General features: G+C 48.6%; 1 protein-coding gene across 2 annotated transcripts in view; it reads right to left on the minus strand.

Moving 5' to 3' along the window:
• Positions 1 to 27,952, minus strand: part of LOC137524050 (syntaxin-binding protein 4-like) — a 265,426-nt gene that overhangs the window by 57,300 nt on the left and 180,174 nt on the right. The gene's annotated exons all lie outside the window — the stretch shown is intronic.

Consider the following 27,952-nt stretch of genomic DNA (forward strand, 5'->3'; position numbering starts at 1 on the left):
GGACAGAGCTTTTCCATCATGGCCGCCGCTTTATATTCAGGAGGGGAGGGCATAGCTCCCATCCTGTGATTGGTTGCTAGGGCCTGGCTGGGGCCCTCTGATTGGCCTGCAATGTGTCACTTCCGCATAGTTTGACGCATTTCCGCTAACCACGACTTCAGCGCCGGGTTTCATGAGCGTGAATGCGGATTTCTGTCCGCATTCACGCGAAGCCGAAGCAGATTTTCGTGGTTGAAAATCTTTTCACGGCTTAGCGTGTCCGAGGCGGAATGTGTCAAAATGGTCGTGAATCTACGCGTAAGCGTGATCACGACCTGGCGGTGAGCACCACTGCTTCTAGTGTCTACTACTGTACTACTAGTCACCACCAAGTCACCACCAACACAGACTTTATTAAAGTTTACACCCTTTCCCGCCCTCTTCTACTTGCAGAGGTAGAGGTAGAGGGCGAGGCACCACCAGGAGAGGAAGCGCCATTGCAGGAGCCACTGCCAGCAGCAGCAGGTCTGGGACTGGTGCGCCGCCAGCCACTGACCGCAGGGAGGAGGGAGCAGAGGCGCAACAGCAGCGTGTTGCGCCCATCTTTGAGACGGGTCGTCGCCCACGGCCCATTGGGGAGAGTCAGGTGCAGGCTGTGGTGGAAATGATGGCGGGGCAGGAAGCCACCTTTTCCAGCCAGGCCTCCAGCAGCAGCGAGACTAGTGACACCAGCACTCCTGTCCGCAGCAGGCCTCCACCAGCGCTTGAGGCCATGGTCACGGTGACCCCATCGACCAGCCTGCCCTCAACGAGCACGCTCTTCTCCCCTGAGACTATGACCATGTACAGGGATGTTTTGGAGAAGTATGAGTTGGAGATGATGGGGCCATGCAAGGAGGAGGAGGAGTTACAGGTGCAGAAGTTTGTTTTTGGCGCTGAGGAGGAGGGGCGTGATGCAGGGGATGTTGGGGTAGATGAGTTGGTTGAGGCGGGCTCACAGGATATGTTTGGGGTTGATGATGATGACTTGATAGATCCTTCCTATGTGCCACCAGTACCACCAGCACAGTTGGTTGAAGGCAGCTCATCATCGGAGGAGGAGGCGTCTCTGGCGCAGAGGCGTGGCAGCAGCAAGGCGGCCAGCACAGGGCGTGGAAGGCAGGAGCCACAGCCTGCTGCTTCAGTCGCTACCACCACTCGCAGCAAACCTCTAACTACAACCAAAAAGGCACAATCCTCCAAGGGCACCCAAAAACCCCAGCCCTCAAGCGCAAGGAGCAGGTTGAAGTCCCCAGTCTGGCGGTACTTCACCAAGTGCCCAGTGGACCCGACCCGTGCAATTTGCAACAGTTGCAATCTCGGTCTCAGCAGAGGTCGCGATATCCACAAACTGAGTACCTCGTGCCTGCAGACCCACTTACAGAGCAGACATTTTGAGGACTTTAATGAGTTGGAGAAGCTTATGCAAAATGGTGCAGGCAGTGGTCAGAGCCAGACAGCCACTGCACAGATTTCAGCAGCAGCCGACCCTCCTGCCCATCCAGCAGCAGCAGCAGCAGCCCCTCCTGCCCATCCAGCAGCAGCAGGAGCACAGCAGCAACTCACTCCCACCCCCCCCCCCCCCCCGGGCAGCCAGTCCTGCCAGTCCTCAGTGGCCTCATCAGCTCCCTCCACAGTGGCCTCCTCATCCTCCCGTGCAGGCAAACGCCGCCAGACCCTGCTCAGCGAAGCATTCCCCGGTGTGACCAAGGTGCTGCCTCCCGCCCACAGGCGCATCCGGTTGCTGAACGGGTTGCTTGCCCGGGCCATGTGCTCCCAGCTCCTGCCATATTCCATTGTGCAGGAGGGGAGTGACATCAGAGCGCTGCTGCAGGTTGGGATCCCGGAGTGGCAAGTCCCCAGCCGCCACTATTTTTCCCGCAGGGCGATCCCAGCACTGCACCGCTCTGCCATGGTGAACGTGGGCCGCGCGCTGGATCACGCTGTCAGTGCGCGGATCCACATAACCATGGATTCCTGGAGCAGACGGTTTGGGACAGAGCGCTATCTGTCCTTTACGGCCCACTGGGTCAACCTGGTGGAAAGCCCGAGCGAGGAAGCAGCAGGTCCATCCTCGGGCACAGCAGCACCAGTCGCCCACTACGTAGTGCCACCGTGCGGGGTCAGGGGAGAAGCAGCAGCTCCCACCGCCAAGCGATCCCGTCTCTCCAGCAGCATGAAGGCCCGCCACTGCCAAGCGCTGCTGGAGATGAAAAGCCTGGGGAAACACTCCTTGACGTCAAGTAACGTGCTCCGGTACCTCAGGGAGCAGGAGAGGATGTGGCTGAGCCCCAGAGGCCTCACTGTGGGATTGGTGGTGTCCGACAATGCCGCCAACCTGCTGTCTGCCATCAGCAGTGGAGACTTGCTCCACGTCCCTTGCTTGGCCCACGTCCTGAACCTGGTGGTGCAAAAGTTCATGCGCACCTACCTGGGGATGGAGGATCTGTTAGAAGCGGCGCGGAAAATTGTGCGCACTTTCCGCCGCTCAGCAGCTGCCACAGCAAACCTGGCAGACATCCAGCAGCTAGAGGGCCTGCCACGACACCGCCTTATCATAGATGTGCCAACTCGCTGGAACTCCACCCTGGCGATGTTGGAGTGGCTGGTTGAGCAGAGGAGGGCTGTCAACCGGTACATCTATGATGCCACTGTCGCCGGCACCGGCAGCAGAAGCAGCACCACACTCCAGCTCCTCACCAATGCGCAATGGGGGCAGATGCAGCAGGTCTGCTTGGTGTTGGCTCCCTTCCTGCAGGGAACCAACCTGGTGAGTGAACAACGGGCATCCCTCTGCCAGTGGGTGCCCTTTGTTTGTCTGCTGGACAGGGCACTTGGCGATTTGGTGGATTTGGGAGAGGAGGCCCTGAAGCAGCTGGAACAGCAGCCGCCTGTGCAGTCCACTGCTCCGCAGGTATTTGAGTCCCTGGAGGAGGAGGAGGAGTTGGAGGTGCTGGATGTTGCTGCTGGTGGGGAACATCGGAGCGCAGCAGCAGTGGTGCGAGGGTGGAGAGAGGAGGAAGAGTCTCAGGGGCAAGAGGAGGAGGAGGAGGACGCTGACCCTGATGTCTCTGTTAGACGGTCCACCCTGTTCCCCATGGCAGCGCACATGCTGCGCTGCCTGCGCACAGACCCCAGGGTCAAGCGGATGCAACCGAGGGAGGACGCCTGCATCAGCATGATCCTGGACCCACGGCTGAGGGGGAGGTGGGATCAGTTTCTGCCTGCCAGAGACCGTGAGCAGCGAGCAAGGGAGTTGCAGGAGATCCTTGTTCGGCGACTGGAGGAAGCCTTCCCCCCGCCTTCCACTCCCTCTGTCCCTGTCCAGCAGCCAGCAGCACAGCAGCAGGTGCCTGCGGCCAGCAGCAGCATCAGGCGCCCAGGAGACCTTCTGTCATTGACGCAGGCGTTCTACATGAAGGTACAGCAGCTGAGAGAGGAGGTGCGGGCAGCAGCCACCTTCGGTGAGAGTCACAGCCAGCGCATGATCCGGATGGTGGCCGACTACATGGGGTCCTTCAGTGGGCTTGACACTGGCAGCGAAGAGCCTGTGGACCCCATGGAGTACTGGGTGGAGCGCTTGCACATCTGGAGGGAGCTTGCGCAGTATGCCCTGGAGGTATTGTCTTGCCCCCCTTCCAGCGTGCTGTCTGAGAGGTGCTTCAGTGCGGCCGGTGGCGTGGTCACCGAGAAGCGCTCTCGTCTGTCCACAGAGGGCGTGGACAGACTGACATTTTTGAAGATTAACCAGGCCTGGATAGAAGGCTTGTTCCTGGCACCTGTTGTCGGCGAAAGGAGGACATGAGGTGCCTGCCTGGGAATTACAATACATTGCCTGCTGCCTGCCATACGTGATGACTCCTCCTCCTCCTGCTGGCCTGCTGCATTGATTTACCTATGAATTTATTTATGTATTTATTTATTGTATTTCTACCGGACTACTGCTGCTGCTGCAGACCTGCTGCATTGATTTACCTATGAATTTATTTATGTATTTATTTATTGGATTTCTACCGGACTCCTGTTGCTGCTGCAGACCTGCTGCATTGATTTACCTATGAATTTATTTATGTATTTATTTATTGGATTTCTACCGGACTCCTGTTGCTGCTGCTGGCCTGCTGCATTGATTTACCTATGAATTTATTTATGTATTTATTTATTGTATTTCTACCGGACTCCTGCTGCTGCTGCAGGCCTGCTGCATTGATTTACCTATGAATTTATTTATGTATTTATTTATTGTATTTCTACCGGACTCCTCCTCCTCCTGCTTCTGTTGTATTTATCCTGCTGCTGTCAGTGGTCCCACCGCCAGGGTCCACACTATGCATTGCCTGCTGCCAGTGCCACACGTCACTCCACCTCCTCCTGCTGCTGCTGTTGTATTTATCCTACTGCTGTCAGAGGTCCCACCGCCAGGGTCCACATTATGCATTGCCTGCTGTCAGTGCCACACATCACTCCTCCTCCTACTTCTGCTGTTGTATTTATCCTGCTGCTGTCAGAGGTCCCACCACCAGGGTCCACACTATGCATTGCCTGCTGCCAGTGCCACACGTCACTCCACCTCCTGCTGCTGCTGTTGTATTTATCCTACTGCTGTCAGAGGTCCCACCGCCAGGGTCCACACTATGCATTGCCTGCTGCCAGTGCCACACGTCACTCCACCTCCTCCTGCTGCTGCTGTTGTATTTATCCTACTGCTGTCAAAGGTCCCACCGCCAGGGTCCACACTATGCATTGCCTGCTGCCAGTGCCACACGTCACTCCACCTCCTCCTGCTGCTGCTGTTGTATTTATCCTGCTGCTGTCAGTGGTCCCACCACCAGGGTCCACACTATGCATTGCCTGTTGCCAGTGCCACACGTCACTCCACCTCCTCCTGCTGCTGCTGTTGTATTTATCCTACTGCTGTCAGAGGTCCCACCGCCAGGGTCCACACTATGCATTGCCTGCTGTCAGTGCCACACGTCACTCCTCCTCCTACTTCTGCTGTTGTATTTATCCTGCTGCTGTCAGTGGTCCCACCACCAGGGTCCACACTATGCATTGCCTGCTGCCAGTGCCACACGTCACTCCACCTCCTCCTGCTGCTGTTGTATTTATCCTGCTGCTGTCAGTGGTCCCACCACCAGGGTCCACACTATGCATTGCCTGCTGCCAGTGCCACACGTCACTCCACCTCCTCCTGCTGCTGCTGTTGTATTTATCCTGCTGCTGTCAGTGGTCCCACCACCAGGGTCCACACTATGCATTGCCTGCTGCCAGTGCCACACGTCACTCCACCTCCTCCTCCTGCTGCTGCTGTTGTATTTATCCTACTGCTGTCAGAGGTCCCACCGCCAGGGTCCACACTATGCATTGCCTGCTGTCAGTGCCACACGTCACTCCTCCTCCTACTTCTGCTGTTGTATTTATCCTGCTGCTGTCAGTGGTCCCACCGCCAGGGTCCACACTATGCATTGCCTGCTGCCAGTGCCACACGTCACTCCACCTCCTCCTGCTGCTGCTGTTGTATTTATCCTACTGCTGTCAGAGGTCCCACCGCCAGGGTCCACACTATGCATTGCCTGCTGTCAGTGCCACACGTCACTCCTCCTCCTACTTCTGCTGTTGTATTTATCCTGCTGCTGTCAGTGGTCCCACCACCAGGGTCCACACTATGCATTGCCTGCTGCCAGTGCCACACGTCACTCCACCTCCTCCTGCTGCTGCTGTTGTATTTATCCTGCTGCTGTCAGTGGTCCCACCACCAGGGTCCACACTATGCATTGGCTCCGCCCCTAGGAAGTCAGTGTGAGTGTGGCTGTGGAGGAGAGAGGAGCTCTCCGGCTGAGCTCCTGCAGTTTCCAGCAGTAGGAGCAATTGGTGGATTTCTATCTAAAGGACTGGGTCCCTGTCAAGGTGGTGAGTGAGAAAAGGGAAGCAGGACTTTCGTTGTTTAGGTTTAGGCTCCCCTGGGCTAGTTTGCTCTGGGGGGCCTGGGCCAGGAAGAGTTTCCCTGTCCTCCAGAATGGAGGCTCATAATACTGGTGGCAGTGGATTTTCAGTGGAAAAAACTGTTAATGATGTGGTTGCATGGCAATTGGAGGTCAAAAAGACCCAAGAAACTCTTAAGAACTTACAGTTTGAATTGAAGAAAAAGATAAATAAGTATGGCCAATCATGGAAGCCAGGGTTTTTGAAAACCAATCCACAGTTGGCAAAATTGAAATGTCAGATTAGTGAGCAGACTGAAGCTCTGAAGAAATTGGAGGCAAGTGGTGGAATGTTTTCTGAGAGTTTGAGGAATCAGCAGAGATTTACTCAGATGAGTGAAGAAGTGTCTCAGAGTGTGGGAAAGAAAGAGAGTGTTTCACCACAGAGTTCCTGGAGGTCAGAGTCACCTAAAAGTAATCCTGTATTTCAGAGTGGAGTAGAAAGGAGCAGTACAGGTGACAGGAAGGACATTTCTGTGACATCTGGAATTGACATTAGTCAAGTTTCAAGTATACAGAATATGCAACATTCAAATTTTCTTCCTTCTCAGTATGGTTTAAACTTACAGTTTCCAGGACAGTTTCAAAATCTTTCTGAGCAGCAATTAAGAGCTTATCATATGCATATGATGTCAAATAGTGGTATACAAAGTATGCAGAATTTTCCCTTTTCCCAAACCTCTCCCATCTTTCCTTTTGTTAACCAAAATGTATCTCCTCATGTGCAAATGCCTAGTGTGGTTAATCCCTTTCCCAGTTATGTTTCCCCTGTCTGTGTTAACCCTGTGAGTCCTCAGAAGTTTTCGCCTGTATTGGTTAACAGTAGTGAAACATTGTGTGGCAAAAGTATTGATGTAGTTTCCCCAGCAGGGGGTACTAGGAATAGCCAAGATTTTCGCTTTACCTTTCAGGGGCAAGCTCCGGGTGGTCTGCAAGCACCAGGGGCAGCAGCGAACGGTGTTGGGCAAGGTTCTGCGGTTGCTATACGGAATCCGCAAGGCTTGCCCTTTCCCAAGATGGCGCCGGGTGTTGTGTTCGGCGTGGGGGCGGCAGCTGGAGGTGACGGAAGCGTCATTTCCGGTTCCGGGTTTGCGGCGGTGAAAACGGCAGAGAATGTGATGCTTCTGTCCAAAGAGGACAGAAGTCAGTGCACAGCTGAGACAAAACCTTTAGCAGGCGAAGCGGTGATTTTGGTGGCCGGGAAGGCGAGCAATGTGCCAGACAAGGCAGACATGGGGGATAAAAGAGAAGCCCCTGAAAGGAGTATGAAGGAGAAGGACGCTACAAATAGCAGGATTGACCAGGTAAAAAAAACTAATGCTCTGCAAATCAGTCAGGGTGGGAAAAGAAGGGGTGACAGCATAAATGTTTCTCATGAAGCAGAGGGAAAAAGGAGATTGGTGGGGAAACCAGTAGATGGTGTTAAAGGTTTGGAAAAAACAAAAAAGGTGGGGATGGATGAGAGAGAGGTTAATCAATCTAGTGTGGTAAGCCTTAATCAAAAGACAGATAATATGGTTAAACAAAGTGGTGGAAAGTCTTATGCCCAAATGCTGAAACAGTCAAGAGTACCTGTTAGTCAAGATGAAACTGGTCAATCCTCCAGGAATAGGAGGAATCTGGTTAGAGTTTGTTTTGGGAATGAAGAGGGTATTGCATATACCAGGAAAACCTTCATTCAATTATTGCTGAAAATGGGTTTCAGGGCGGTGGATTTTTATGCCATTTTGGCTCCTGAAAGCCCCCCCTCATTTTTCGATGTTAGCTTTTTGTCCCCGACGGGTCTGGACACTTTCTGGGAGAAATATGAAGATATTTGGAAAAATAAAGAGGAGTGGAGAGGATTGGTTCCCCAGACTGTGTCCAGGCAGTCGTTGGACAAAAAGATAACGATCGTGGTCCCGAATGAATCCATCCCGGTGCATGACCTTTTGGTCTGGATTAAAAATTATGGGGTGCCTTTGAATGCCCCAAAGAAGGTGATGGATGAGTTTGGGATCTGGGGGGGCGGTTGGGAGCTAATGGTAAGGCTAAACAAAACGGGGAATGTGGTCAAGCATATTCCGACGTCAGTTTTTATAGGAAGAGATCGAGTGATGGTTTTCTATCAGGGGCAGCCTCGTGTTTGTCACAAATGTAATTCGAGGAGCCATTATAGTATTTCTTGTCCAGAACAGAAATGTTCTCGTTGCCACGAACTGGGGCATTTGGCAAAAGATTGCAAGCTGATAAGGTGCAGTATTTGTTTAAAATTGGGGCATCCGTATTCACAATGCCCGGAGTCATGGTCAAATTTAGGCGAAGAAGTTCATAAAGAGATGGAAAAAATTATGGTAGAAGAGGCTGTAGAGGCTGCATCTGATAGAGAACCGTCACGAGTAGAATCCACCGTCCTGGAACCTCAGTCTGTGGTTCCTCAGTTTCTGTCGGTATTAAAAGCACTACCACCACCATCCCCCCCTCCATCCTTGTCTTCGGTAGTGGAAAAGTCAGATGAAGTTCCAGGGAAGTCATCTGGCTTTAAGGTTTTGGATCCTATGGGACAAAAGAATAATTCTTCCTCCCCTGAGGAAGGGTTTCCTTTAAAAAAGGGGGAGGAGTCTGTGGGAAGTAATGAAAAAATGGAAAAGAGGGATGCTGAGGAAAAGAGGGAAGGGAATAAAGAGTCAAAATCAAAGAAAGATGTGAAAAAGGGGAAAGAAAAAACAGAGGAACCCGTCAAAAACAAAGAAGAGAGTAGTAAGGAAAGGGAGGAGAAGGGTAAAAAGGTGGAGGAATCAAAAAATTTGGGAAGTGTTAAATCAGCAAAACTGAGGAGACAGGAGAAAAGAAGAGAATTAGCGGAAAAAAAGGCAGCAGAAAAATGGGAGAAATATGGGAAAAAAGGGAGTGTTGAAGTGCAAAATAAATATGAGGCACTTAAGTGATTCATCAGATAATGTAAATAGTGACATGGAAAGTGATATATTTGATGATGAGGCTGAAGTTGTTTCAGTTCAGGAGAAGTCAGAAAAAATGGATATATCTTCTTCTAAGGAAGAAGAAAGTGAAGTATAGGAAAGGTTAAGCAATCCTTTTTCAATTATCCTGATGGAGGTTCCCCCCCCCTTTAAAACTAGCAACCATTAATGTTGCTAGTATGAGATCTGTAAGTGCTCGAAGGAAAGCCATATTTTTTCTCGGTCAATTTGATGCCGACATTTTATTTTTGCAAGAGACCAGGCTTCAAACATTGTCTGACATCCAGGAAGTCAAGAGGGACTGGCACTTTGGTCCCTCTTATTGGTCTCTTGCGGCTGAGCCTTATACTGGGGTGGCGGTCCTTTTTAAGACCGATATGGTAACGTTCCGGCGGGTAAGTGAAATTGAGATGGGGCGATGTTTGGTCATGGACGTCTCTGTGAGGGGGCAGGATTTGAGACTAATCAATATCTATGGTCCTCAATCTGAGAGAGAAAGGAAGCGCCTCTTCACAGAGATCAAGCCATTCCTGTTTACAGCCCAGGAGGTAGTCTTTGGTGGTGATTTTAATACCGTAGTTAGGCTCAAGGACAGGAGAGGTGCCAAGACTCGCCTGGGCTATGATAGCAATTTTTTGAACAGTATGGTTAGGGATGCTGGTCTGGTGGATGTGCATGTGAAGCACACCCCAGATGACACGGGTTTCACTTATTTCTGTGGAGAACGTAAGAGTAGGATAGATAGGTTTTTTGTTAAGGAGAGTTCTGCTACCTCATCTTCAAGGGTGCAGGTGGTAGAGTTTTCCGATCACTGTATTCTGTCTGTGGTGTTGAATGTTTCAGATGTTCCTCCTAAGGGAAGGGGTATCTGGAGATTGAATTCGGTGCTATTGAAAGAAGAAAGTGTAAGACAATCTTTCAGGGATTTTTTTCAGGCACAGGTTACTTTACTGGACTGTTGTGACAGTAGGTCTGAGTGGTGGGAGATGGTCAAAAAGCGGGCAGTAGGTCTTTTCAAGAACCTAGCAAGAAGGAGAGCTTTTGGTAAATATGTTGCCTACCAGCGTCTGAGGCGGAAACTTGAAATTGCTGTCTTGGGGGATGGTGATCCTGTAGAGATCAAAAGGATCAAGGACTTGTTGTACAAGAGTTTACACGATCGGCATGCTTCTTTGCTTCTGGAAAGAGATTATTGTAAAAATCACTCGCCAGATCCTTACCAGAATTGTAAACAAAGCATAGCAGTTAAGATCATTTATGGTCTCAAAGATAGTACGGGATCTCTGGTGAAGTCCAGAGCAGGGATCTTGGAAGTCGTGAGATCCTTTTATGCTGAACTGTTGGACAACAAGCCTCTTGATAGGACAGTAATGGAGACTTTCTTGTGTGATATTCCAGGACTGGAGAATTTGGATGTTCCTCTTACGTTTTTGACGGAAAGAATTTCTGCTGAAGAAGTAGTGAAGGCCATAGAGAAGTTGGCTATAAAAAAAACTCCAGGGCCGGATGGCTTGACTGCCGAATTTTATAAGGTTTTCAAGGACATTTTGGCCCCAGAATTGGCAGAGGTTTACAATCGCAGCCTTGCAGAGGATGAGCTTCCTCCCTCTATGAGAGAATCAGCAGTTATTCTTTTATCAAAAGGTAAGGATTCTTCAATGATTGAGAATTGGCGGCCCATCAGCCTTCTTAATGTTGATCGAAAGATACTGGCTAAAATAATTTTTTGGCGTTTAAGTCAGGTGGCAAATGAAATGCTTTCTCGCCAGCAGCACTGTTCTGTTCAGGGTAGAAGTACTTTTTCAGCCGTATTAACGGTCCGGGAGATTTTGGAGAGATGCAGAGCTGCTGGTTGGGGAAAATACTTACTGGCGTTGGATCAAGCAAAAGCCTTTGATCGTGTCAATCATGAGTATCTGTGGGTGCTCCTTAGCAAGTATGGTTTGCCGGGAAGGTTTATTGATTGGCTAAAAATTTTATATAGAGGTGCTGAAAGTTTCCCGCTTGTCAATGGTTGGGTTGGACAGACCTTTGAGGTTAGATCTGGGGTGCGCCAGGGGTGTCCGTTGAGTCCTCTGCTGTATGCCTTTGCCATTGATCCTTTCATAAGAAGGATTGAGGGTGGGGCCTTGTGTGGGGTGCCGTCAGGCATTGCTGGTGTACCTCCTCTCAAGGTTGTGGCCTATGCTGATGATGTGACTGTGGTAATCTCTGGACAGGAGGAGGCAGAAGGAGTTTGTGCGGAGGTTGCCCGTTACTCATTAGCATCAGGCTCCAGGATCAACCAGGACAAGTGTGAGGCTTTCTGGATGGGTAAGGAAAATGAGAACTTCTTGCTTCCGGTCTCTTTTCCGGCACCAAAAGAAAAAATTAAAATACTCGGCATAGAATTTGGCCTGGGTGACTATGGACACCGAAATTGGGAAGGCAGACTGAAATGTGCTGAGGCTAAGGTGGTCCGCTGGAAAGGTTGGCGATTGACTTTCGGAGAAAGGATTGGCATAATCAAAACTTATTTGATTCCAATTATGTTATATGTCAGTTTTGTCTGTATTTTGCCAGTATCTCTTCACACAAGGATCTACAGCTTGTTTTTCCAAATGCTATGGGGAAATAAGATGAACCACGTAAAGAGGAACATCACCTATCAGTCAAGGCAGAAGGGTGGCTTAGGAATGGTCAACCCAGTGGTTTTCTTTTCTCTGTTATTTATTAAAAACAACTTTGGTAGAATGTATGTGGAGGAACTGCCTGGGTGGATGGGTATTTTCCAGTCCTGGTTTAAACCTTTTTTCAGGCAATGGGAAAGTGGTGGTTTGGTGAAAAGACTGAGAGCCAGTACTGATTATCTTCCGGCCTATGTTGCACCGTGTCTGAAAGTGATCCGGCAATGGGAACTGACGAAGGAGGATATTATCTTGATCCCTAGGAAAATCCTGGTGGAAAGAGTGGTTGAGACCTTTTTTCAGGACCCATTGGCCCTGAGAGATTGCCCAAGCCCCATTATGGAGGAGGGTTTGCGCTTGCTATGTTCTCCTAGGATTCCTAACAAATTCAGGGATTTGGCTTGGCTTTCCTTTCATGGCAGACTCTTTGTTAGAGGAAATTTGAAGTTCATAGGAGATCGGGATCGTGGTTGTCCTCATGAGGAGTGTGGAGGTGTGGAGGAGACCATGGACCATTTCCTGATGGACTGTTCCTTTAAGAAAGAGGTATATAAACAGGTGGGTAGGGTTCTAGGTATCCCTTTCCTTGAGCGGCTCAGTTACGCGGAGTGGACATATGGTGCATTCAATAACCGGGGGTCATTTAATTTGGACACTTTATTTCTAGTTAGCTTAGTGATTCGATATTACACTTGGAATGCACGGTGCCAAATTACGATTCATCAGAAAGTCCTCCCTGTCCAGGTGGTGGTGCATGGCATTATTGGTGAGGTTGGGAAAATTCGGGGTCTTGAAGAGAAGAGGTTGAGTCGGGAGGAATGGCGTCTGTTTTGGCAGAACATCAGACCTCCTTGATTTGGCCAATTCTCTTTGTGGTGAGCTTTCTATTTCTTTTTCACTTAGTTAGGAACCCAAAATTGAGGGATGGCTTGCAAACATAGGAGGAGTGAGATTGCTTAGTCTTTCTTACTGATATATGTAAATAGTGTAAAATAGTGTATAGTGTGTATAGTGTGATATTGAAGTTGAATAATTGAGTTTTAAGTTATTTTGGTTCTTGAGTTTTTTCACTTTTCAGGAAAAATGGACTTGATATGAACTGAATATTAAGCTATTTGAGGCGAGAGGCCTAATGTTTTTGTTATTGTATTTATTTTGGTTACTTTCATATTTTTGTATAAAACAAGTTGCGGTATTCTTAATAAAAGAATTACTATGCATTGCCTGCTGCCAGTGCCACACGTCACTCCACCTCCTCCTGCTGCTGCTGTTGTATTTATCCTACTGCTGTCAGAGCTCAGAGGTCCCACCGCCAGGGTCCACACTATGCATTGCCTGCTGTCAGTGCCACACGTCACTCCTCCTCCTACTTCTGCTGTTGTATTTATCCTGCTGCTGTCAGTGGTCCCACCGCCAGGGTCCACACTATGCATTGCCTGCTGCCAGTGCCACACGCCACTCCACCTCCTCCTGCTGCTGCTGTTGTATTTATCCTACTGCTGTCAGAGGTCCCACCGCCAGGGTCCACACTATGCATTGCCCCGCCCTTTGGAGGTCAGTGTGTGTGTGGCTGACAAGGAGAGAGGACCTCTCCTGCTGAGCTCTTGCAGAACCAGCTGCTGGGGAGCCTTATTGGGAATTCCTGCCTGAGACCAAGGTCCCTGCTAAGGCTGTGCGTGTGAGGAGGGAGAAGGACTTCTGTGGAGAGGTTTTGGGCTCCCCTGAGCTGGAAGGCTCTGGGGGGCCTGAGCCAGAGAAGATATCCCTGTCCTCCAAAATGGAGGCTCATGAAGCTGGGGGTAATGGACCAACGGTCAGCTCAACTGTGAGTAGTGTGGTTGCATGGCAGAAGAAAGTGAAGGAGACTAAAGAGACTCTAAGTGCTTTGAAGTTTGAACTGAAAAAGTGCATAAATAAGTATGGGCAATCATGGAAGCCGGCATTCCTGAAATCGAACCCGCAGTTAATTAAGTTGCAAGCCCAGATTGATGAACAGACAGCATGTTTGGAGAAATTGGAAAAAAATGGTGGAATGTTTTCTGAGAATCTGAAACATCAGCGGAGGTTTACAGCAATAGCTGAAAAGATGCCAGATAATGTATTGAAGGAAGCAGATGATAGTAACTTAAATAAGGAGTTGGTATCTTCAAAAGTATACTCTCAGAAAGAAACTTTGATGCAAAGTAGTTCTTATATTGGGAACATTCTGCAAACAGGAACTTCAGATTTAAATAGAGCAGCAGGGGTTAACCCTGCACAGCAGCAAGTACTGAGCAACTATCCAATGCAGAAAGAAAATTTGATGCAAAGTGGTTCTTGTATTGGGAACATTCTGCAATCAGGAACTTCAGATTTAAATAGAGCAGCAGGGGTTAACCCTGCACAGCAGCAAGGTCTGAGCAATTATCCAATGCAGAAAGGAAATTTGATGCAAAGTGGTTCTTATATTGGGAACATTCTGCAAACAGGAACTTCGGATTTAAATAGAGCAGCAGGGGTTAACCCTGCACAGCAGCAAGGTCTGAGCAATTATGCAATGCAGTATGGTGCAGGATTTCAGCAACTTCCTGGTTTTTATCAGAATAATCCTGCAAGTCAATTTAGTTTGTATAACATGCAATTTGCTAACAATATGCCTTTTGCAAATGGTGAAAGAAATGCATTTATGCAACAAAACATGTGTTTTCCCCAATCCCCAACCTTGTTTCCTCATGTAGTGCAAAATTCAAACCCTAATGTGTTATATCCTAGTGTTTCAGCTTCCCACCCTGTATTGTTTTCCCCTGTTTGTAATTCCCCTGTAAGTTCTTCCCCAGATGTGCAGAGTGTGGTACCTGGTTCATTTTTGGGCTGTCAGCCAAATACTTTTTCTGAGGTGGGCTCTATTAGTGAACAGAAGGTAGAGGGTGCGATTCCCCAGGTAGCAGATGAGAGGGGAATAGCAGGTAGTATGGTAAATGTGTTTGGGCATGCTCTGCCCACATCCAAGATGACGGCCGCTAGTGTTCCTGGCATGGGGGCGGGGCCAAGCAACTCCTCATGTAGTGGGAACATTTTGGGGGGGGGAAGTGTGTTTGGGACAGGGGGGACCCCTGGAATGGCGGTTTCAGGTCTGCAGGGTCCCCCTCCTGTCCTGGAGGCGGCAAGGAGCGGTGGTTTCAATTTTTTTAAAACCGGAAGTGACGTCAGCGCTAGTCGCGTCACTTCTGGTTTACCGGCAGTTTTTTTTCCGGTTTCTGCGGTGGCGGTGAGCGCAGGGGAGAAAGGGATTCCCTTGCCTCAGAGTGAAGGCACATCTGCAAAAGTGCCTGAGAACTCTGAATGCAAAGGGGAGGAAGGCAGGATCAGCCAGGTTAAAAGCCTTACATCAGGACCTGGAGAGTCTAAAGAGATTGGCAGGATCGACCAGGTGAAAAGTGGGATAAGGAATGGTAATGATGAAAGAGGCAGGATTGACCAGGTAAAAAATTTGCCCAAAAATGGTGGTGGGCTGGTGGGGAAAAGGAGAGTGGAAAGTGTGAATATGGGTGAGAGGAAAGGGAAAAAAAGATTGGTGGATGCAGGGGAGGGGGAGGAGGTTGGGGAAGAAGGGGAGAAGACTGACATATCAAAAAAAACACTTGTGGAAAATGTGCAGCAAGGAAAAAGTGTACCGGTACAAGTTGAAAAGAGTGTGGTTTCTTATGCACAGATGCTTGAGAAAAAGGCTGAGGCAGCTGGTGTTTCAGGTATTTCTGATGAATATGGGATGTCAGCAAGGAATCGGAGAAATCTAGTAAGAGTTTGTTACATTGGGGAGGATGGTTTAACTTATACTAGGAAGACTTTTATACAGTTGTTGTTGAAAATGGGTTTCAAGGCGGTGGATTTTTATGCCATTTTGGCTCCTGAAAACCCCCCTACTTTTTTCGATGTCAGCTTCTTGTCCCCGATTGGTCTGGATGCATTCTGGGAGAAGTATGAAAACACCTGGAAAGTCAGTGAGGAGTGGAAAGGGTTGTCTCCCCAGAGTGTGTCCGGACGTTCCTTGGACAAGAAGGTGACGATCGTGGTCCCGAATGAGTCCATACCTGTACATGATTTATTAGTCTGGCTAAAAAACTATGGAGTGCCGTTATCAACTCCAAAGAAGGTTATGGATGAATTCGGGATCTGGGGGGGTGGTTGGGAGCTAATGGTGAGATTGGACAGAGTGGGGAATGTTGTTAAGCATATCCCCACCTCTGCTTTTATTGGCAGAGATAGAGTGACGGTTTTTTACCAGGGGCAGCCTCGTGTATGTCATAAATGTGGATCACGCAGTCACTATAGTATATCCTGTAAAGAACTTAAATGTTCCCGTTGTCATGCGTTAGGTCATCTAGCAAAAGATTGTAAAGATATTAGGTGCAGTATTTGTTTAAAATTAGGCCATCCCTATTCGCAATGTCCGGAATCCTTATCTAATATGGGGGAGGAGGTCCATAGGGAAATGGAGAAAATTCTGAAGGAAAACGAGGATGAGGTTGCCCCTGGTGAGGAGCCGTCACAGTCAAAATCCGCCGCCTTGAAGCCCCAGTCCATTATCCCTCATTTTTGTCAGTATTAAAATCAGCAATCCCACCCCCTCCTCCACCGTCCTTAACCGTTGCTGGTATTAAACCTCCTGAAATGCCTAAAAATGAAAATCCAGATCATGTGTTTAAGATCAATGACCTTGATAAAGAGAAAAATATATTTTCTGTTCCTAAAGGGGGTGTTTCTTTAAAGGGAAGTAATGTTGAAAGTAATGAAAAAGGGAAGATGTCAGGGAAAAATGTGGTTAAGAAATCTGATGTTAAAAATGTAACAAGTGGGAAAAAGATTCCAGAGACAGAAATGAGTAAAGCTAAACAGAAGGAGGTGGAGGAAAATAGAGATGAAGAATCTGGTTTTGTAAAAGTGATGAGTAAGAAGGAAAGGAGAAAAATGTTATCAGAGAAAAAGTCAAAAGAGAAATTGGAAGAGATTAGGAGGAATAAAATTATTGCTACTGGTAATAAATATGATACTTTGTCTGATCAATCAGATCATTCTGAAGAGATTGATTTATCTGAAGTGGATGAAGGTGCCTCAGCTAATGAAAAGACTGAGGATATGGAGATATCTTCCTCTAAGGAGGAGAAAAGTGCAGTTTAAGGAGGGGTAAGCAATCTCATTTTCATTTATCTTAATGGAGGTTCCCCCCCCTTTAAAACTGGCAACCATTAATGTTGCTAGTATGAGATCTGTGAGTGCTCGTAGGGAAGCCATATTTTTTCTCGGTCAATTTGATGCCGACATTTTGTTTTTGCAAGAGACCAGGCTTCAAACATTGTCTGACATCCATGAAGCCAAGAGGGATTGGCACTTTGGTCCCTCTTATTGGTCTCTTGCGGCTGAGCCTTACACTGGGGTGGCGGTCCTTTTTAAGACCGACATGGTAACTTTCCGGCGGGTAAGTGAAGTAGAGATGGGGCGATGCTTGGTCATGGACGTCTCTGTGAGGGGGCAGGATTTAAGGCTGATTAACATCTATGGGCCTCAGTCTGAGAGGGAGAGGAAGCGCCTCTTCACAGAGATCAAGCCATTCCTGTTTACAGCCCAGGAGGTGGTCTTTGGTGGTGATTTTAATACCGCAGTCAGGTTAAGGGACAGGAGAGGTGCCAAGACCCGCCTGGGCTGTGACAGTAATTTTTTGAATAGTATGGTTAGGGATGCTGGTCTGGTAGATGTGCATATAAAGCACATCCCAGATGACACGGGTTTCACTTATTTCTGTGGAGAGCGTAGGAGTAGGATAGATAGGTTTTTTGTTAAGGAGAGCTCTGCTACCTCATCTCCAGGGGTGCAGGTGGTGGGGTTCTCCGATCACTGTATTCTATCTATGGTGTTGAATGTTGCAGATGTCCCTCCAAAAGGAAAGGGTATCTGGAGATTAAATTCGTTGCTATTGAAAGAGGAAAGTGTAAGACAATCTTTTAGGGATTTTTTTCAGGCGCAGGTTACCTTGCTGGACTGTTGTAGCAGTAGGCCTGAGTGGTGGGAGATGGTTAAAAAACGGGCAGTAGGTCTTTTCAAGAACCTAGCAAAAAGAAGAGCTTTTGGTAAATATGTTACCTACCAACGTCTGAGGCGGAAACTTGAAATCGCTGTCTCGGGGGATAGAGATCCTGTGGAGATCAAAAGGATCAAGGATTTGTTGCACAAAAGTCAGTGCGATCGGCATGCTTCTTTGCTTCTGGAAAGGGATTATGGTAAAAGTCACTCGCCAGACCCTTATCAGAATTGCAAACAGAGTATAGCAGTTAAGATCATATATGGTCTCAAAGATAGTACAGGATCTCTGGTGAAGTCCAGAGCAGGGATCCTGGAGGTCGTGAGATCTTTTTATGCTGAACTTTTGGGTAGTAAACCTCTTGATGAGACAGAGATGGAATCTTTCTTGTGTGATATTCCAGGACTGGTGAATTTAGATGTCCCTCTTGCGTTTTTGACAGAAAGAATCTCTGCTGAGGAAGTGGCAAAAGCCATAGAACAGCTTGCTATCAAAAAAACTCCAGGGCCAGATGGCTTGACGGCTGAATTTTATAAGGTTTTCAAGGACATTCTGGCTCCTGAATTGGCGGAGGTTTACAATCGCAGTCTTGCAGAGGATGAGCTTCCTCCCTCTATGAGAGAATCAGCAGTTATTCTTTTATCAAAGGGTAAAGATTCTTCAATGATTGAGAATTGGCGGCCCATCAGCCTTCTCAATGTTGACCGAAAGATTCTGGCTAAAATAATTTTTTGGCGCTTAAGTCAGGTGGCAAATGAGGTGCTTTCTCACCAGCAGCACTGTTCTGTCCAGGGTAGAAGTACTTTTTCAGCCGTATTAACGGTCCGGGAGATTCTGGAAAGATGCAGGGCTGCTGGTTGGGGAAAATACTTACTGGCGTTGGATCAAGCAAAGGCTTTTGTACGTGTTAATCATGAGTATCTGTGGATGCTCCTTAGTAAGTATGGTCTGCCGGGGAGGTTTATTAATTGGCTTAAAGTTTTATATAAAGGTGCTGAAAGTTTCCCGCTTGTCAATGGTTGGGTTGGACAGACCTTTGAGGTTAGATCTGGGGTGCGCCAGGGGTGTCCTTTGAGTCGCCTGCTATATGCTTTTGCCATTGATCCTTTCATAAGAAGGATTGAGGGTGGGGCCTTGTGTGGGGTGCCGTCGGGCATTGCTGGTGTACCTCCTCTGAAGGTAGTGGCCTATGCTGATGATGTGACTGTGGTGATCTCTGGGCAGGAAGAGGCGGAGGGTGTTTGTGCGGAGGTTGCCCGTTACTCATTAGCATCAGGCTCTAAGATCAACCAGGACAAGTGTGAGGCTTTCTGGATGGGTAAGGAAAATGAGAGCTTCTTACTTCCGGTCTCTTTTCCAGCACCAAAAGAAAAGATTAAAATACTTGGCATAGAATTTGGCCTGGGTGACTATGGTCACCAAAATTGGGAAAGCAGACTGAAGTGTGCCGAGGCTAAGGTAGTCCGCTGGAAAGGTTGGCGATTGACTTTCAGAGAAAGGATTGACATAATCAAAACTTATTTGATTCCAATTATGTTATATGTCAGTTTTGTCTGTATTTTGCCAGTATCTCTCCACACAAGGATCTACAGCTTGTTTTTCCAAATGCTATGGGGAAATAAGATGAACCACGTAAAGAGGAACATCACCTATCAGTCAAGGCAGAAGGGTGGCTTAGGAATGGTTAACCCAGTGGTTTTCTTTTCTCTGTTATTTATTAAATACAACTTTGGTAAAATGTATGTGGAGGAACTGCCTGGATGGATGGGTATTTTCCAGTCCTGGTTTAAACCTTTTCTCAGGCGGTGGGAAGAAGGTGGTTTGGTGAAAAGACTGAGAGCCAATGCTGATTATCTTCCGGCCTATGTTACACCGTGTCTGAAAGTGATCCGGCAATGGGAACTGACAAAGGAGGATATTATCTCGATCCCTAGGAAAGCCCTGGTAGAGAGAGTGGTTGAAACCTTTTTTCAGGACCCATTGGCCCTGAGAGATTGCCCAAGCCCAATTATGGAGGAGGGTTTGCGCTTGCTATGTTCTCCTAGGATTCCTAACAAATTCAGGGACCTGGCTTGGCTTTCCTTTCATGGCAGACTCTTTGTTAGGGGAAATTTGAAGTTCATAGGAGATCGGGATCGTGGTTGTCCTCATGAGGAGTGTGGTGGTGTGGAGGAGACCATGGACCATTTCCTTTTGAACTGTTCCTTTAAGAAAGAAGTATACAAACAGGTGGGTAGGGCTTTAGGTATTCCTTTTCTTGAGCGGCTTAGTTATGCGGAGTGGACATATGGTGCATTCAATAACCGGGGGTCATTTAATTTGGACACATTATTTTTAGTCAGCTTAGTGATTCGGTATTACACTTGGAATGCACGGTGTCAAATTGCGATCCATCAGAAAGTCCTCCCTGTCCAGGTGGTGGTGCATGGCATTATTGGTGAGGTTGGGAAAATTCGGGGTCTGGAGGAGAGGAGGTTAGGTCGGGAGGAATGGCGTCTGTTTTGGCGGAATGTCAAGCCTCCCTGATTTGGCCAAATTTCCTTTGGTGAGCTTTCTATTTCTCTTTCACTTAGTTAGATGACTTAAATTTGAGGAATGGCTTGCAAGCATAGGAGGAGTGTGATTGCTTAGTCTTTCTTACTGTAATGTGTATAGTGTAAATATTGTATAGTGTATATTCGAGACCAAATAGGTGTGGTTTTAAGTTGATTTGGGTTTCAGTTTTTCTTTCTTTAGGAAATGGACTTGATATGGACTAAATATTGAGTGGTTTAGGCTATGGCCTAATGTTTGGGTTTGTTATTAATATTTATATTGGTTATTTTTATAATTTTGTATAAAATAAGTTGCCGTATTCTTTAATAAAGAATTACTATGCATTGCCTGCTGCCAGTGCCACACGTCACTCCACCTCCTCCTGCTGCTGCTGTTGTATTTATCCTACTGCTGTCAGAGCTCAGAGGTCCCACCGCCAGGGTCCACACTATGCATTGCCTGCTGTCAGTGCCACACGTCACTCCTCCTCCTACTTCTGCTGTTGTATTTATCCTGCTGCTGTCAGTGGTCCCACCGCCAGGGTCCACACTATGCATTGCCTGCTGCCAGTGCCACACGCCACTCCACCTCCTCCTGCTGCTGCTGTTGTATTTATCCTACTGCTGTCAGAGGTCCCACTGCCAGGGTCCACACTATGCATTGCCTGCTGTCAGTGCCACACGTCACTCCTCCTCCTACTTCTGCTGTTGTATTTATCCTGCTGCTGTCAGTGGTCCCACCACCAGGGTCCACACTATGCATTGCCTGCTGCCAGTGCCACACGTCACTCCACCTCCTCCTGCTGCTGCTGTTGTATTTATCCTACTGCTGTCAGAGGTCCCACCGCCAGGGTCCACACTATGCATTGCCTGCTGCCAGTGCCACACGTCACTCCACCTCCTCCTGCTGCTGCTGTTGTATTTATCCTACTGCTGTCAGAGGTCCCACCACCAGGGTCCACACTATGCATTGCCTGCTGCCAGTGCCACACGTCACTCCACCTCCTCCTGCTGCTGCTGTTGTATTTATCCTGCTGCTGTCAGTGGTCCCACCACCAGGGTCCACACTATGCATTGCCTGCTGCCAGTGCCACACGTCACTCCACCTCCTCCTGCTGCTGCTGTTGTATTTATCCTGCTGCTGTCAGTGGTCCCACCGCCAGGGTCCACACTATTCATTGACTGCTGTCAGTGCCACACGTCACTCCTCCTCCTACTGCTGCTGTTGTATTTATCCTGCTGCTGTCAGTGGTCCCACCGCCAGGGTCCACACAATGCATTGCCTGCTGCCAGTGCCACACGTCACGTTTTCAGTTTTGTTTTTTTAAGGACACCTATTTCAATGTGAATTCACTTTAAAAAAAACACACAAAAACCCCCCGAATTCACGAATACGAATTTTTAACAAATTTTTAGGCGTACCCTCGAACCGAATATGAACTCGAACCAAATTTCGTGGTCGAAGGCGAAATCGAATGTCATGCAGACCCGAATTCGAATGTACCCGAACCGAATTTTGGTACATCTGAGCATGCCTGCTGTCCACATTGCGATTTTCTGGTGACTGCTGCACACATTGCGATTTTCTGGTGCCTGCTGCCCACATTACGATTTTCTGGTGTCTGCTGCCCACATTACGATTTTCTGTTAACTGCTGCCCACATTGCGATTTTCTGGTAACTGCTGCCCACATTGAGATTTTCTGGTGCCTGCTGCCCACATTGCTATTTTCTGGTGACTGCTGCCCACATTAGGATTTTCTGGTAACTGCTGCCCACATTACGATTTTCTGGTGACTGCTGCCCACATTACGATTTTCTGGTGACTGCTGCCCACATTACGATTTTCTGGTAACTGCTGCCCACATTGCGATTTTCTGGTAACTGCTGCCCACATTACGATTTTCTGGTGACTGCTGCCCACATTACGATTTTCTGGTAACTGCTGCCCACATTGCGATTTTCTGGTAACTGCTGCCCACATTGCGATTTTCTGGTAACTGCTGCCCACATTGCGATTTTCTGGTGTCTGCTGCCCACATTACGATTTTCTGGTAACTGCTGCCCACATTACGATTTTCTGGTAACTGCTGCCCACATTGCGATTTTCAGGTGACTGCTGCCCACATTGCGATTTTCTGGTGCCTGCTGCCCACATTGCGATTTTCTGGTGCCTGCTGCCCACATTACGATTTTCTGGTAACTGCTGCCCACATTGTGATTTTCTGGTGACTGCTGCCCACATTGCGATTTTCTGGTGACTGCTGCCCACATTGCGATTTTCTGGTAACTGCTGCCCATATTGCGATTTTCTGGTGTCTGCTGCCTACATTGCGATTTTCTGGTGTCTGCTGCCCACATTACGATTTTCTGGTGACTGCTGCCCACATTGCGATTTTCTGGTGCCTGCTGCCCACATTACGATTTTTCTGGTGACTGCTGCCCACATTAGGATTTTCTGGTGACTGCTGCCCACATTGCGATTTTCTGGTAACTACTGCCCACATTGCGATTTTCTGGTGTCTGCGGCCCACATTGCGATGTTCTGGTGACTGCTGCCCACATTACGATTTTCTGGTGACTGCTGCCCACATTGCGATTTTCTGCGACTGCTGTCCACATTAGGATTTTCTGGTGACTGCTGCCCACATTGCGATTTTCTGGTGACTGCTGTCCACATTGCGATTTTCTGGTGACTGCTGCCCACATTGCGATTTTCTGGTGACTGCTGCCCACATTGCGATTTTCTGGTGACTGCTGCCCACATTGCGATTTTCTGGTGTCTGCGGCCCACATTGCGATTTTCTGGTGACTGCTGTCCACATTAGGATTTTCTGGTGACTGCTGCCCACATTAGGATTTTCTGGTGACTGCTGCCCACATTACGATTTTCTGGTGCCTGCTGCCCACATTGCGATTTTCTGGTGTCTGCTGCCCACATTGTGATTTTCTGGTGTCTGCGGCCCACATTGCGATTTTCTGGTGACTGCTGCCCACATTGCGATTTTCTGGTAACTGCTGCCCACATTGTGATTTTCTGGTGCCTGCTGCCCACATTGCGATTTTCTGGTGCCTGCTGCCCACATTACGATTTTCTGGTAACTGCTGCCCACATTGTGATTTTCTGGTGACTGCTGCCCACATTGCGATTTTCTGGTGACTGCTGCCCACATTGCGATTTTCTGGTAACTGCTGCCCATATTGCGATTTTCTGGTGTCTGCTGCCTACATTGCGATTTTCTGGTGTCTGCTGCCCACATTACGATTTTCTGGTGACTGCTGCCCACATTGCGATTTTCTGGTGCCTGCTGCCCACATTACGATTTTTCTGGTGACTGCTGCCCACATTAGGATTTTCTGGTGACTGCTGCCCACATTGCGATTTTCTGGTAACTACTGCCCACATTGCGATTTTCTGGTGTCTGCGGCCCACATTGCGATGTTCTGGTGACTGCTGCCCACATTACGATTTTCTGGTGACTGCTGCCCACATTGCGATTTTCTGCGACTGCTGTCCACATTAGGATTTTCTGGTGACTGCTGCCCACATTGCGATTTTCTGGTGACTGCTGTCCACATTGCGATTTTCTGGTGACTGCTGCCCACATTGCGATTTTCTGGTGACTGCTGCCCACATTGCGATTTTCTGGTGACTGCTGCCCACATTGCGATTTTCTGGTGTCTGCGGCCCACATTGCGATTTTCTGGTGACTGCTGTCCACATTAGGATTTTCTGGTGACTGCTGCCCACATTAGGATTTTCTGGTGACTGCTGCCCACATTGCGATTTTCTGGTGACTGCTGCCCACATTGCGATTTTCTGGTGTCTGCGGCCCACATTGCGATTTTCTGGTGACTGCTGTCCACATTGCGATTTTCTGGTGACTGCTGTCCACATTGCGATTTTCTGGTGACTGCTGCCCACATTGCGATTTTCTGGTGACTGCTGCCCACATTGCGATTTTCTGGTGTCTGCGGCCCACATTGCGTTTTTCTGGTGACTGCTGTCCACATTAGGATTTTCTGGTGACTGCTGCCCACATTAGGATTTTCTGGTGACTGCTGCCCACATTAGGATTTTCTGGTGACTGCTGCCCACATTGCGATTTTCTGGTGTCTGCTGCCCACATTGTGATTTTCTGGTGACTGCTGCCCACATTACGATTTTCAGGTGTCTGCTGCCCACATTACGATTTTCTGGTGCCTGCTGCCCACATTGCGATTTTCTGGTGTCTGCTGCCCACATTGTGATTTTCTGGTGACTGCTGCCCACATTACGATTTTCAGGTGTCTGCTGCCCACATTACGATTTTCAGGTGCCTGCTGCCCACATTGCGATTTTCTGGTGTCTGCGGCCCACATTGCGATTTTCTGGTAACTGCTGCCCACATTGCGATTTTCTGGTAAATGCTGCCCATATTGTGATTTTCTGGTAACTGCTGCCCACATTACAATTATTTTCTGACTAGCCGACCCGCGGCGTAGCATACGCCGCATAAGGGGGTTGATGGCAGGAAGGGGGTATTGGGCACAGGGGCGGGGAGGAGGGTCGGACCCCCCCCCCCCCCCTCAACTGGGTCCCCCATGTGCGCTCCCCCTCCTGCTTAAGCACAGTAGTAGCCGACACTATTAGTAAGAGGCAGCGGGCGGGGATGCCTCACCTCTTCCATGTTCCAGCGTGCGTTCCACTGTTGTCACTTCCTGCAATGCCGCCCACTGTATTGGTGTAATTTGCCTTTTCAAAACAGAAGGAAACCTGCTATAGTTCAGCTATAAGTGAACATTTGTGGTTACCCACAATGCACTGCTACTAAATATGCCAATCATTCCTTTTACCCCTTAGTAACCCAAGCAAGCATCCAGAACCACTGGTGTATAGTAAGTCTATAGCTTTAAATTTTAACAATCATATTATCCCCACATGTAGACAGCCTGTTTCAGACTTTTGGTCCTCATCAGTACATGGCAGGGATTGATACGGCTGTATGAGATAGGGCTTGGACCAGTACAACAGAGTAACCAAGCAGCTCAGGGCGACCCAAACCACTCGGAATGTATAGGTGGATAAAAGGGACCAAAAAGACCTTCTACTAAAAAAAAATCAAAGCTTGGTGTAATTTGGCTTCTTAAAACAGAAGAAAATCTGCAATAATTCAGCTATAAGTGAACATTTGTGGTTACCCACAATGCACCGCTACTAAATATACAAATTATTCCTTTTCACCCTCGGTGAGTCAAGCAAGCCTATGGGCCTGATTCACAAAGCGGTGCAAACTGTTTGGCACAGGTGGGCTAAACAGTTAGCACGTGAAGTGCCATTCGTGGACTTCTGAAGTGCCACGATTTGCACGATCGCTGTCTTTTGCGCGCGCAATTTGCCGCATATTGTTTAGCCCACCCGTGTTAAACTGTTTGTACCGCTTTGTGAATCTGCCCCTATAGCTTTAAATTTTACACAGTCATATCAAATCCACATGTGACAGCCTATTTCAGACTTTTAGTCCTCATCAGTACATAGCAGAGATTGATATGGCTGTATGAGATTTGGCTTGGACCAGTACAACAGAGTAACCAAGCAGCTCAGGGTGACCCTAATCACTCGGAATGTATATAGGAGGGTAAAAGAGACCAAAAAGACCTTCTACTAAAAAAAGCAAAGCTTGGTGTAATTTGCCTTCCTAAAACAGAAGCAAATCTGCAATAATTCAGCTATAAGTGAACATTTGTGGTTACCCACAATTAGTGATGGGCGAACACCTGGATGTTCGGGTTCGGGAAAGTTCGCCGAACATGGCCGAGATGTTCGGCATGTTCGGGCCGAACCCCGAACTTTCCGAACATTCAGCTTTTGGGGGCCATATGGGGTCGCAGGCATAAGGGGGGAGCATGCCCCGATCGCGGGGGGGGTCGGAAATTCCCCCCACCCCCTCCGCTAGCGCTCCCCCCTCTGCCCGCTTCCCCATTCAAAAGTTTAAGCAAAGTACCTGTAGTGGATGGCCTGGCAGTGGGCGGCACTGTGGAGTGAGGAGGAGGAGTCCGGAGAGTGACGAGTTGAGGGAGGCCGGGCAGCGGGCGGTTCAGCGGAAGTACCCTTGTGGTACTTCCGCCCTTTCTCTGACCTCACGCCCGCTGCCCGGCCTCCCTCAACTCGTCACTCTCCAGACTCCTCCTCCTCACTCCACAGTGCCGCCCACTGCCAGGCCATCCACTACAGGTACTTTGCTTAAACTTTTGAATGGGGAAGCGGGCAGAGGGGGGAGCGCTAGCGGAGGGGGTGGGGGGAATTTCCGACCCCCCCCGCGATCGGGGCATGCTCCCCCCTTATGCCTGCGACCCCATAGGGGGGCAGTATTCGGCCGAACAGGGCCCTGTTCGGCCGAACAGGGGCCCTGTTCGGCCCTGTTCGGCGGCCATTAGAAGTTCGGGGCGAACCCGAACTTAAAAGGCCGAACACCATCAGGTGTTCGGCCGAACGCGAACATCACCCGAACAGGGTGATGTTCTGCAGAACCCGAACAGTGGCGAACACTGTTCGCCCAACACTACCCACAATGCACTGGTACTGAATATGCAAATTATCTCTCTTTGCCCTTGGTTTGATATGACACTACTTCTTCTTCTTGCTTGGACCAGCCCCTTCTTCTTGCTTGGACCGGCCCTGGGGGCAGGGCGCTACTTCTTCTTCTTGCTTGAAGGTTGAGGCACTTAGTCTATTATATATATAGATAGAAGATGATTGCTGCCCACATTAGGATTTTCAGGTGTCTGCTGCCCACATTACGATTTTCTGGTGCCTGCGGCCCACATTACAATTTTCTGGTGCCTGCGGCCCACATTACAATTTTCTGGTGACTGCTGCCCACATTGCGATTTTCTGGTGTCTGCTGCCCACATTAGGATTTTCTGGTAACTGCTGCCCACATTAGGATTTTCTGGTGACTGCTGCCCACATTGCGATTTTCTGGTGCCTGCGGCCCACATTGTGATTTTCTGGTGACTGCTGCCCACATTGCGATTTTCTGGTGTCTGCTGCCCACATTGCGATTTTCTGGTGTCTGCTGCCCACATTAGGATTTTCTGGTGTCTGCTGCCCACATTGTGATTTTCTGGTGACTGCTGCCCACATTGCGATTTTCTGGTGTCTGCTGCCCACATTGCGATTTTCTGGTGTCTGCTGCCCACATTAGGATTTTCTGGTGTCTGCTGCCCACATTGTGATTTTCTGGTGACTGCTGCCCACATTGCGATTTTCTGGTGTCTGCTGCCCACATTACGATTTTCTGGTGACTGCTGCCCACATTGTGATTTTCTGGTAACTGCTGCCCACATTGTCATTTTCTGGTGACTGCTGCCCACATTGCGAATTTCTGGTGACTGCTGCCCACATTACGATTTTCTGGTGTCTGCTGCCCACATTACGATATTCTGGTGACTGCTGCCCACATTATGATTTTCTGGTGACTGCTGCCCACATTGTGATTTTCTGGTGACTGCTGCCCACATTACGATTTTCTGGTGACTGCTGCCCACATTGTGATATTCTGGTGACTGCTGCCCACATTATGATTTTCTGATGACTGCTGCCCACATTACGATTATTTTATGGTGACTGCTGCACACTTTACGATTATTTTATGGGGAAATGCTGCCCAATTTGCAATTCAATTTCTGGTGAAATGCTGCCCAATTTATGATTAATTTCTGGTGAAATGCTGCCCACTTTACGATTATTTTATGGT

This window comes from Hyperolius riggenbachi, chromosome 7 (genome assembly GCF_040937935.1).
Source record: "Hyperolius riggenbachi isolate aHypRig1 chromosome 7, aHypRig1.pri, whole genome shotgun sequence".
Lineage (NCBI taxonomy): Eukaryota > Metazoa > Chordata > Amphibia > Anura > Hyperoliidae > Hyperolius > Hyperolius riggenbachi.